Source organism: Ursus maritimus, unplaced genomic scaffold, assembly GCF_017311325.1.
Source record: "Ursus maritimus isolate PB19 unplaced genomic scaffold, ASM1731132v1 scaffold_16, whole genome shotgun sequence".
NCBI classification, from domain to species: Eukaryota; Metazoa; Chordata; class Mammalia; order Carnivora; family Ursidae; genus Ursus; species Ursus maritimus.
Genome location: NW_024424008.1, coordinates 49713774 through 49726243, shown reverse-complemented (window position 1 = coordinate 49726243; position 12470 = coordinate 49713774).

Here is a 12470-nt window from a genome sequence, read left to right as displayed (position 1 = left end):
CAATGTTTGTGGGGAGAGGCACCTGTTTATCATCATATACTTTTCTTCCAGCCCACTGGATCCAGCTCAGAACAGAGGCTGTAGCTGAGTGTTTGAGCCACCAGGAACCATAGGGACCCAGCAAGCACCTCTGTTCAGTCTTTTGACCAGCCCTGCAACCAGACAGTAACCCACCAGCCCAGTCAGCTTCCAGGCAAGAAAGACTTGAATCCACTTTTTCTCTTTTGCACCCCCCACCCCAAAGCCCAAGCTAGAGTTGAGGGAAGTGACAAAAATGATTTGGGGCTGGCTGGTGGCTGAACTTCATCGGAGAGTCTTGTGTGAAAGCTGAAGCCTAATTGCCACGAGGGGAGGGCAATTCCATGCGGGGCAAACTCAGCGCCTGTAGGTAAAGCTGCATTTCTCTCAAAGAGCAGACAGCAACAGCCAGAAGCTTGGCATCCTTGGGCTGTGCCTGGCCTGGCTTGGGAAGGGGGCTCATGTCTGATGGCAGTGGGCTTCCAAGACGGACTCCAGGCAGGTCAGCAGACCACTTGTGGTTGTGGGAAACTCCCTCTCTTGTCTGTTTATAATGGACTCTTGGGTTCATTGACTTCTCCATCTCTCTAAACCCTCCTACCATTCCGTTCTCTTTGATGTTGTTGTTCATGTAATTGCCTCTCAGACCAAAGGTATGTTTGATGTCCACCACTGAAAGCATTATCTCTATCGATTTTCATTTTTCAGGCCTTGCATGGAACCTTAGATGTGGCTGGTGGGAGGCGATGGGCGTAAAACACTCACCATTCTGGCCATTCACTCTAATATTAAACATTTATATAGTCCTTGACACAACTCCTTCCCCACACATTGTTTAAAAGGGAGTCCATAATTGTCTTCTTAAGTTTAACTGAACCTTCAGCTCTGGCATCAACAGGAGGGTTGCCATGATTTGACCCAGGCAATCACCTGGGTTGGGTGCTCTTGGATGGTGAGTAACTTGAAGACAGGAAGAATATCTAGTCTACGTTTTTTGTTTGTTTTGTTCGGGGGTGTTTTTAAGTTTTTTCTTCTTCTGTTATGCTTTTAACCCCTGTTCCCCAACACTTGCCAACCGGTGGATGATCAGTATTTATAATGCAAAAGAGCAGAGTGACATTGACAGAGAAAACCAATGTGCATCAAGAACAAGTCCCCACAGACCAGCGCCGTGAGGTCCGAGCTGCCTTGTCTGACCGGCGAGAGAAAGGGAGAGATGGAAAGCCGGCTTCCGGGGACATGGGCCACAGCAGAGGCACCCGGAGGCTGCTCTTAAAGGATGGTAAGTTGTGTTTCAAAGATGGCCTCGCCGTATCTCCTGGGCTCTTCTGCAGCACCTACCACTGCGAGATGGCACCGTCTCTCCTCCCCGCAGTCCGGGCTGGCCATGGGCCTTAGTTTGAGCAATAGAAAGAGGCAGAACAATCACCATATAACTTTTTAGGTGGGGCCTTAAAAGGGTTGGAGCTTCTGCCGTTCATGTTTGGAACACCACCGCTTGGAAGCCAGCCACCTTAGAAGTCAGACTACCCTGCTGGAGAGGGAGAGAGAGAGAGAGAAACGTGGAGAAAGGACTGAAGCCACCCTGGACATTCCCATTCCAGCCAAGCTCCTACTCTTCAGATCTTGAGTAAATAAAATGGTGGTTGTTTTTTAAGCCATTAAGTTTGGGAGCATTTTGTTTCGCAGCCACAAATGACTCAAGCAAGGTAACTGGGCCCCACCCCGGACCCATGAATCTGATTCTCCAGGAATAGGACCTGGGCATCAGCTTTTTAACAGAACCTGCCTGGGACCTCCTAGTGACCTCTCCTGTGGACGGTTTCATTCGTGGCTCGCAGACTCAGTGGGTCTGAAGCCCTAGAGCACAAAGTGATCTGAGCTGCAAGAACCCGGCCAGGGACACACGTGGTGAGAGAGATAAGGCCACATCTTGGCAGGAACAGGGCACCAGAGAGTTCTGTGTGCAGAGCCCTAAACAGACCCATGGGATATCTGAACTGGATGAGGCCTTAGAGGGCGTTTTGCAAATTGGGAGCCCACGGCCCAGAGAAGGGAACTGACTGACTCAAAGTCACCTAGCTTATTCACGGCCTACTCGGACCAGAGCAAGGTCTCCTGAGTACTGGTCCACTCTTTCCCCTGCCCAACTATCTCTCAAGATGTCTGTGTCCTGAAGAGGGACAAAAGCAGACACTTTCTTAAATGCATGGGAAATATCTTAAAATATTAACTAAGCCATGTACGCGTGAGTACCAATTATTAATGTCCCAATTAATGTGGACATACCAAGAGTATCCAGAGTAAGAGAAAGATCAGAATAAGAGGTGGAAACAATCTGGGCTGCCTTCCTAAAAGAGTTGACCTTTGAAGGAAGAGGATGGGCAGGACTAGAGCAGGAATGGAGCAAACCCGGGCACAGAGGTTGGAATGAGACATGTAGGAGGAACTGCGTGATCTACTTGGCAGGTTCAGAAAGGCCTGCTGGGAAGGAACAGCGATTTATAAGATTCCGTCTAGGGTCTGTTTTCTTATCTGGTTCCTCCACCCGCAAAGGGGAGACAGGACTGGCAGCTGCCCAAAGGGGAGGGCCCATGACACAGACTTCCTGAGCCCCCACCCACCCCCCTGGGCTGCTAAGAAAGCTGACCAGGGCCTGGGAGACAACGGGCCCCAGAAACTCTATCTGTGAGGCTAAGGCTTCTGAACCTGGGGTCAGGATTCTGCTCTCCCCCCCCTTCTCCTCTCGAAGTCCAGCCCCCCTTTATCACAAGAGGAGGCCCCAGAAACACAACCCAAGCGAGTTTATTTTTAGCTTCTCATTCTTTCCTAAGAGCTGCACAGAGCACGTAACTGAAGTGTTCCCAGCTGCTCTGTGCTGAGGATTGAACAAAAGTGAAGGGATTTTGCTTGTAGTAGGAGAGGTCAAGGTTGAGCAGACAGAAGAACTACCGTTGTGGTCAGAGTGGGTGAAATGAGTGAGGTTGGTAAATTTATTTCTTTGACAAATAATTCTCGCTCAGCGACAGATCGATAAGGTTGTCTGCAGTTTCCGCCCTGAAGAACAGGTTCTTTGGAAAAGGAGTAAGAGGCTGGTAGGATGAGCCTGGGGAGTGGTGAATTAGAATCCAGGACTGCTGGTCTTGAACGAGTCACTGACTTCTCTGAGTGTCCGTTTCCACTCTGGGAAGATGGTATTAATGCTACTCTCGATTCCATAGGGTCCTTGTGGGGACCGATCAAGCCAACACTCGGAAAGTACACACTGCCTAGCAATGGCAATCGTTCAGTCAATATTCCCTTCTTGACTTCCCTGTCCTAACTAAACCCACTTTGACCAGCCCCAAGAGAGACTCTCATCTTTAACAGACACCCACTACGGACCTACCACATGCCAGGCATGGAATGAGGCAGGTTGCAATGTTACCCATCACCACACAACCACCTTGAGCACCGGGTGCTACTTACCCCCATTTCCCTGAGGCCCTCCTCATGGTGAACTCCACCCTGTAGCAGACCACAGTGACCGAGGGTCAGAGTGAGTGCAGAGACACAATGCAGTGGCAACACCAGGGTCCAAGTAACACGCCCCCTGCTTCTGACCTCCACACCTTCACAGATCATCAGGACCCTGGGTGCTCCAGGAGGGAAGCAAGCACCACCGGACCCACCCCCACCCCGTGTCTGGTGGACCCTGATCACCCCAGTTGAACTCAGTGAGCTGGCCCAGGTTGTGGAGCCAAGGAACTGCATTTCAAGCCAGTAACACAAATGCCACTGCCAACGTGAAGTGAACATTTCCTGTGTGCTTGGCACGGTGCTAATGAGTCCACATACATCACCTCACTTAATCCAAACAGCAGCCCTGCGATGCAGGTCCTACGATCATGCCCATTTCCGAGAAGGTGAAACTGAGCCCAAAAGAACTGAAGCAACTTCCCCAGAGTCGCTGAGTTGATAAGCGGCAGAGCCAGGACACAAATCTGGGTGCAAATCGGGTACTCGTTTGGGGTTTCCTTTGGTGAAGTTGCAACTTTAGTGCTTGACTTTCAGGCGTTCTGGCCCCTTCTTCCCACGAGGAGATCTTGCTCCCCACGGCTACCACCATGCGTGATCCTGTGACACAAGGACACCCTCTCACAGCCATCAGCCACCCGCAACCCCCTGCCCTGTGTGGGGCCAAGGCCCTGGCACCTGACCTGCCCTCTCTGTCTCTCCCTACACACCAGAGCCATTAGCCAAGGACAGGCGGGAAATTGTTCTGTTCACCCTGGCAATCTGCTTAGGGGCCGTGCAAGGAGGTATTTTTCCACTCGGAATAGGCCATTTCTCTTGCTCTCCCATTGTGAATTTCCTGCTTTCTGCACCATTGAGATTAGACTTCTGTCTGTGATAAAAGAAGGGCGCCTCGTGGCTGCTCTGCCCAGGGGCTGGTAAGGGATAGGGGCTCAGCTGGAGACATACCTGCCTATCATCATCATCACCATCATTTACTACCTGCTAAGCGCCCCCGAGGGCCTGCCCTAGACTTGGGAGTGCTTTGAGAGGACGGGGTGAGTTTTCTGCCACGAGGATACCTCCATGCAAACCGCCACCTGCAAGTCAAATACCCCAAAGCCTCTCTCACACAGGTGCGTTCAGACAAACATCCTCCAGGAGCACTTCTCAAAGTGACGTGCAAATCGCAACCACCGGGGGTTAAATCACACACTGCCGGGCCCCACCCCCCTGGGGGATGCCGATGCTTCTGGTCAAGGGTCCACACTTTGAGAACCAGGACCCTCATACAACCGCCAACAGCTCTCATATCATCACACATGTGCTCAAAGGCACGGACACATTTGGATATATGCGACCAGACACAAGGTCCTGCCTCCTCTTCAGCACTCTTGGGCCCCATTCTCCTGCCTCGCTCTCTGGGCTCCAACCTCTCCCGTCTTCTTTGCATTCTTCAAGCTGTGCTCCTCCTGCTTCAAGCTGTGCTCCTCCTCCCTCAGGAGGGAAAAGAGGTGGGAGAAGAGTGAATTGAGGTGGAAAGGCAGGAATGTGGGGAATGGCAGGAGATTCTCCTGGCTAGATGATTCCCACTGAGGGTAGAAAAAGAGTTGTGAAGCTTTCTCTCCAATGAAACACGCATCCTGCTAATCTTTGTCTGGTTAGTGCCTCCTTAGCCCTCAGACCTTAGCTCTAATAGCCCTTTTCCAAGGAAGCCTTCTCTGATTTCCTCTACTACCCTGGCCACCATCACTAGACCAAGGCCGAGCCCAGTTTTAAGTGGCCATATCTTCATATAATTTTTCGTTACGTGGTTATGGCAGGTTTAAAAAAAAATGTATGTCTCAGGGGCCCTTGGGTGGCTTAGTCAGTTAAGCATCCAACTCCTGATATCAGATCAGGTCATGGTCCCAGGGGGACCCCCACATCAGGCTCCACGCTGGCCATGGAGCCTGCTTGAGATTCTCTCTGTCTGCCCCACCCCACCCCACATGTGCATGCGGGCACTCCCGCTCACTCGCTCTCTCTCAAAAAAAAGTATGTTTGACCCCAGGAGAGACAGGATCATGCAGAGTTTCTCACAGTTACATCCCTACCTGCGCATCTGCCTCATGGTAGATGCTCAGAAACATTTGTTGAATGAATAAACAAACCCCCACACATGTGCGCAGCTCACACGTACACACAGGTATTCACACGAGAATACATTCACGTGCGCTCTCTCACGTCTTCCCTCAGCATTCTTTGCAGAAAAAGGCAGCAGACACTGTTTGGACATTGTTTGAGGTATAGACGTTAATTCAACTCTTCTGAAAAACAGTTCAGCATTTGGAATAGAAATGTAAACCATCCTACTTATTGAAATTTACTCTTAGAAGATCACGGCTTCAGAATGAAGCATGCCCAAAGAAATTCATGGCAATGTGTTTATAAAGCAAACCCTGGAAACTACCCCTACTGAGATGTCCACTGACAGATGAAGTAAATGGATGCATCTATACAGCGGGATAAAATATGATAACATGCGTCCCTTTGGAGAAGGTGCTTAGCTCATATTGTGGAGAAAATGAAATCAAGATACAAAATAATCTGTAAAATATGATCCCATTTACATAAACTTGTAGCCTTCTCTCTATGAATGCATAGAGTTGTAGAAAGATGTTACCAAAATGCTAAGAGTATTTACCTTCAGGTGGTGGGATTTATTTTTTTAAGATTTTATTTATTTGAGAGAGAGAGAGCGAGCACAATAGAGCATGAGTGGGTACAGAGGGAGAGGGAGAAGCAGACTCCCCACTGAGCCAGGAGCCCGACGTGGGCTCGATCCCAGGACCCCGAGACCATGACCTGAGCTGAAGGCAGACACTTCACCGACTGAGCCACCCAGACGCGCTGGACGGTGGGGTTTCAAGTGCCTTTTACTTTCTTCTTTGCAATAGGACCTGCTTCATATTGTTGTCGGAGATTAAATGAGATAAAGTGTGTGACGATGTGGAGTTTATAGCATGAGGCTCGGCGTACATGGTTCTCTTTATATCATTTGTATAGCGTCCAGAATTGCTTTGATTTTTAAAAATTCTCCTGCAGTGAGAGCCAAGTTACAAAATCGCAAAAACAATGAAGCTTTAAAACAGATCCAGCTGGAAAGGGCCAAGGAGGGGACACCAAGATAAATAGTAGGTATGTGTCCTCTACCTCAGACCCCATTCCCAGCATTTAACACCGTCCTCAGTACTAGAAAGTACTTGCAACAATTTGTTGAATTAACTGGATTTGGAGCAGCCATTAGTCCCATGAGAAGGTTTATCAGAGAAGAGCCTGATGGAGTACTTATCCCTAGTCTCACCACGAGGCAGACCCCACCCAGGCCTCATTGCTGATATTGAGGGCATCAGCTATGCTTCCCCAACGAGGTGGAGTGATTGGAGTGTGTATCTCTCTCTCTCTCTCTCTCCCTCCCTCTCTTTTAAAGATTTTATTTATTTATTTATTTATTTATTTATTTGAGAGACAGAGCAGAGCTTGAGAGCATGAGTCAGGGGGGTGCAGGGGTAAGGGGCAGAGGGAGAAGCAGACTCCCCGCTGAACAGGGAGTCCAACTCAGAGCTGGATCCCAGGACCCCAGGATTATGTCCTGAGCCAAAGGCAGATGCTTCACCAACTGAGCCACCCAGGCGCCCCGACTGGAGTGCTTCTAACTAAAATTAGAGCCCTCGCCCGGGACGCGTCACGCCCAGGAAGTTAAGGAAATATAAATCCCCACTCTTCTTTCTCCCACCCACTGAGCTCTTCACTACACTTCAGTTAAATTAACATCTCTCTTCTTCAACAGGACACAGCATCACCGCAGAAAGGTGACTAGCCTTCGGCTTCTTTAGATGAGAGATTGTTCACTTTTTCCTGAAAGTGGGCAGTAGGGGTAAGATAAAGACATGGTTCCAATAGAATTTCCAGGAAGCAACTCTCCAAAGTCGACACCTGCAGATTTCCAGTTTTTGTCTTGTTGTGTGGCCTAATGCAGCAGTCCTCAAAGTGTGGGGGTGCCTGAGACATTGTCAGGGGATCAGAGGGTCGAAACTATTTTCATAATAATAGTGTGATGTCGTTTGCCTCCTTCATGGTGTTGATGTTTGCACCAACAGTACAAAACAATGGTGGGCAAAACCGTTCGCTCCTTCACATGCATCAAGGCGATAGGGCCAAACTGTGCTTCTCATCACTTCACCACCACACGCTTGCCAGCTTCACTTAGGAACATCCTTGGTGAAGCAGTAGAAATTATTAATTATTAAAAGTTATTAATTTATTTAAATCTCAATCCCAAAGACATGTCTTTTTAATATTTAGTGTGAAAAAAAATGGAAGCACTTCTGCTGCATACCAAAATTCTAAGGTTGTTTCGAGAAAAAGCACTTGCATGTTTCAGCTGCTGGCTGAACTAGCCACTTTTTTCATAAACATCATTTTCACTCGAAAGAAGATTGACAAACAATGATTACTCTGACTTAATAGTTGGCAACCATTTTCTCAAAAATGAACAAAATGAGATTGTCACCTCAAAGAAAACATCTGACAATGTTTGTTACAAGTGACATAATTTAAACTCTCAATTGAAAATTAGAATTTTGGAAAATTTGGATCCTTCACAGGAGCTTCCCAATCCTTAAAGGCTTTTCTGATGAGATCAGTGGTGATGTGAATAGATATAGTTTTTTATATTGCATGATGAAACGTGTCAACATCAGGAAGACGTTCGTAACTCAGAACCAATATTTTCCAAATGATCAATGCATGATGTCACAAAATTAGACATGGGTAAAAACCCATTGAGAGTGCAACATAGACCAAGATTTTAAGACAACCAAGTACAAAAAGTTCATTGACAGAGATCAGATTCCACGTTGCAACTAAAATTTATGAAACAGCCACTTGTCAAGTTTGCGTGCAGTATCAAAGTATCCACAATTACTTGAAAAGTGAAAATACTCTTTCACTTTCCAACTCTGTATCTGTGTGAGATCAGATTTTCTTCATATATTTCAACCCAAACAACATATCACAACAGACTGAAAACTGAAAAAGTATGAGAATCCAGCTGTCTTTTGTTAAGCCAGATATTAAAGAGATTTGCAAAAATGTAAAACAATGCCACCATTCTTATTTTGTTTTGAAAAATATAGTATTTTAATAAAATTATTATTTATGTTAACATGTGATTAAATACTTAGCTATCAAGCTAATGAAATAGGTGCAATATCTGTATGCTGAAAACTATAAAGCTTAAATGAAAGAAATCAAGGAAAATCTAAATAAATGGATAACATGGGGCATCTGGGTGGCTCAGTCATTAAGCATCTGCCTTCAGCTCAGGTCATAATCCCAGGGTCCTGGGATCGAGCCCCACATCGGGTTCCCTGTTCAGTGGAGACTCTGTTTCTCCCTCTCCCTCTGCCCCTCCACCGTGCTCATGCTTTCTCTCTCGCTCTCTTTCCCTCAAATAAATAAATACACGGATAACATACCATGTTCATGGTTTGGAAGACTTAATAGTTAACATGTTAATTCTCTCCAAATGGATTATAGATTTACCACAACCCCAATAAAAATTTCAACAGGATTCTTTGTAGATAAAGACAAGATGGTTCTAAAACTTGAATGGAAAAATAAGGAACCAGAATACTCAAAATAATTTTGAAAAAAAATTTGGAGAACTCACCCTACCCAACTTTAAGACATACTATAAAGCTAGAGTAATTAAGACAGGTGGCACTGGTGAAAGGATAGACACACAGATCAATGGAATATTACAGAGGCGAGAAACATACCCACACAGATATGCTCCACTGACTTTCAACAAAATGAAAGGGCAATTGGATGGGAAACGTGCGGTCTTCAATAAATGGTGCTGGAACAACTGGACATCCATTAACAAACAAATGAACCCCAACCTAGATCGCAACGGTATCCAAAAGTTAACTCTAAACGGATCCTGGTCCAAATAAAAAGCATAAAACAACAAAATTCTTAAGGGAAAACATCAAAAAAGAGTCTTCATGAGCTTAGATTTGGCCAAGAGTTCTTAGCACAATCCAAAAAGGAAAAAATAAATAAATAAAAAGATAAATTGGAATTCAGCAACTCACAACTTTTGCTTTATAAGGGCACAATTAAGAGGATGAAAAGACAAGCCACATAGGGAGAAAATATTTATAAATCACATATCCAACAAAGCCTAGTTTCCAGAATATATAAAGAACTCTCAAAATTCAACAATAAGAAGACTAGTACCTCAGAATTCAACAATAAGAAACAAACAACCCAACAAAGAAACAAGAACTGAACACTTAGCCAAAGAGGATCTACAGATGGCAAAATAACACATAAAAAGATGCTCAACATCATTAGTCGTTAGAGAAATGCAAATTAAAACCATAATGAGATACCACTGCACACCTATTAAAATGGCTGCCTTAAAAAATCCGAGCAATACCAATTACTGGGAGAATGAGGAGCAAGTGAAACTCCTGTATCGCAGGTGGGAATGCAGAATGGTACAGATCCCCTGAAAACAGCCTGGCAGTTTCTTGTAAAGTTAAACATATGATCACTATATGACCCAGCAACCCCACCTGTAGTAATTTATCCTAGAGGAATGAAAACTTCAGTTACATGAAAATCTGTACTCTACCACTGAAATCTACGCTCATCTTAATTTCTGCCATGATCTTATCAAGAAGGAATGGCTTTGACTCAAAAGAAAATTTATAGGCCTTTGTGCGATGTTTATGACAGAGACAGGGCTGAACTGTCTCCAAGGAGAAGGGCTTTGGGGGCTGAGAAGGAGGAAGCTGCTAGAACCTGACCCAGGGAGAGGGGGATTCTTGAAATTAGGGGTACAGAGAGCAGCAGATTCTCAAGCTATTGCCTATACCTGTAAAATCCTCTGAGGGGTGCCTGTGAAGGCTGCAGATGGAGCGCCCAGCCTCGAGAGCAGGGTACAGGCTCCCTCAGAGCCTACCATCCTGGGGAAGAACAGGATGAGGAATGCTTTCCAGCCAGGCTGGAACGTTCAGAGTCAGATTTTCATCCACTTTTAAAAAGAAAGGTGACATTTCTTGTACCTTCATGGCATGGAGCAAATTCCTGCTGACTCCACTGGGTGTTCGTTGGAACCCCAGAGAGCTGAAGGTGGCCTCCCGGGGAACACCACTTACGGAGCTTGTGGGAGACAGAGGGAGCAGCCGGAAGGCCGGCAGGGAGAGCTTGATGCCACAGAAGCTATGGCAGGTTCACCAAGTAGGGAGTCCTCAACCTTTCAGTGCTGCAGGGAGTTCCCATAGGATGAAGACTGAAAAGTTTCCGTTGGATTTGACAACATGGTGGCTCATTGATGTGATGGGGCAGGAGCCAGATGGCTCTGGCTTGAGGAGTCCTTGGGGCACGAGGATGTGTGTCCCCTCACAGCCCTGAGCCATCAGTTCCATTGGCTGAGTGGTCAGGTGCTTCCAGGGCAGGGCCAGTGCCAGATACCCATCCTGGTCCCATCAGTGGCAAGACAGAGCAGAGTGAGCTCAACCAAGTGGATCTCCATGACTTAGAGAAACCCCCAGCAGAAGACATCCACCTGCCCCAGGTGGTAGTGTCACCTTAAGGGGCGATCACTCCATTGCTATAAAACTAAGAGGCAGGTTTATACAGAGAAATGGCAAATCTCCTAAGAAACTTGAACCCTTTGAAGATGTATTCAAATTCCCCTCTCCTATCTCATTTGTTTGCTGAAGGGATAGAGACAGAGGGGAAGGATCTGGCCCTTTTGCTGCAAATTCAACATTTGTTTAGAGGGCTCAGTATGCCAATCACTTCGTCCCACGTGTTTACACATAGCCTCCCACTTAATCCCGCAGCAGCACATGGGAGAGCTACGCTTATGCTGCATGAGGGAACAGGGAGGTTGGCTGGCCCAACGTCACATAACTCAGTTAAGTGCTGGAGTCGAATTTGTGCCTCCAGGTACCTCGAGTCCAACTTCACTGCTCTCTCCACTAAAATGTAGTGTAGTTAGGATGAATTCAAAGAAGACTCCCAGCTCTCTCCTTGTATGAAAAGTGAAGAACTTATTCTGACTCAGGCATTGGTCAGAGGAGATATCCTGTTATGTCCACATCCCACATCCCGCTGGCAGGAGCTGAGCCAGGCAGGACCAAAGCCCAGGCCGTGCCCTCCTCTTCTCTGAGGACTCCTCTGAGACAATCTGAGCTGCTTATCTCCGGAGCATGTCCTCCATATTTTGAGAGGACTCATCGCGAGACTAGTATGAGCTTGCTGCCTGGGCTGGGCAGCAGAATTCCAAGAAACAGGAAGCCTGGGTCAGTGCAGAGGAGGTAGAGAACGAGTGGCATGAGCCTCTCAGGGCCACCCACCCACACTGAGGGGACATGGAGGTGTCCTGGGGTGACAGCTTATTATGGCATTGGAGGGCCTCCCAGAAAGCATCCACTTGGGACGTGGGTGCAAGAGGAGTCAGGGGGGCCACCTCCCATTCATAATGCATTTGTCTCAGGTTCTGGAAACTGTATGAGCTAAGCCTCCAGTCGTGTGACACTCTGAGGGGTGTGCCCAGCCCTCTCTGGGGAGCTGTCCCGCCCTGCCCCTCCCACGGCAGAGGCCTGGTGGAGAGTGGAAAGATACATGGAGCCAAGGCAGATCCTATGAGGTCACAGCTAGGAGAGACCTACCTGACTCAAGAAAGCAGCGTTTAAAATCAGACAGCCTGGATTCCAAGCCCAGCTCTACCACTTTAGCAGTCGTGTCTTTCGGGGAAGCTCATTTCGCTTCCCTTGGCCTCTGTGTCCTCATCCGTGAAACAGGGATAATAGTGCCTACTCCGAGCTCTCGGGAGATAAGACACATCAGGTGGTTAGCACAGCCTCTGCTATATAGCACACATTCCGCAGATG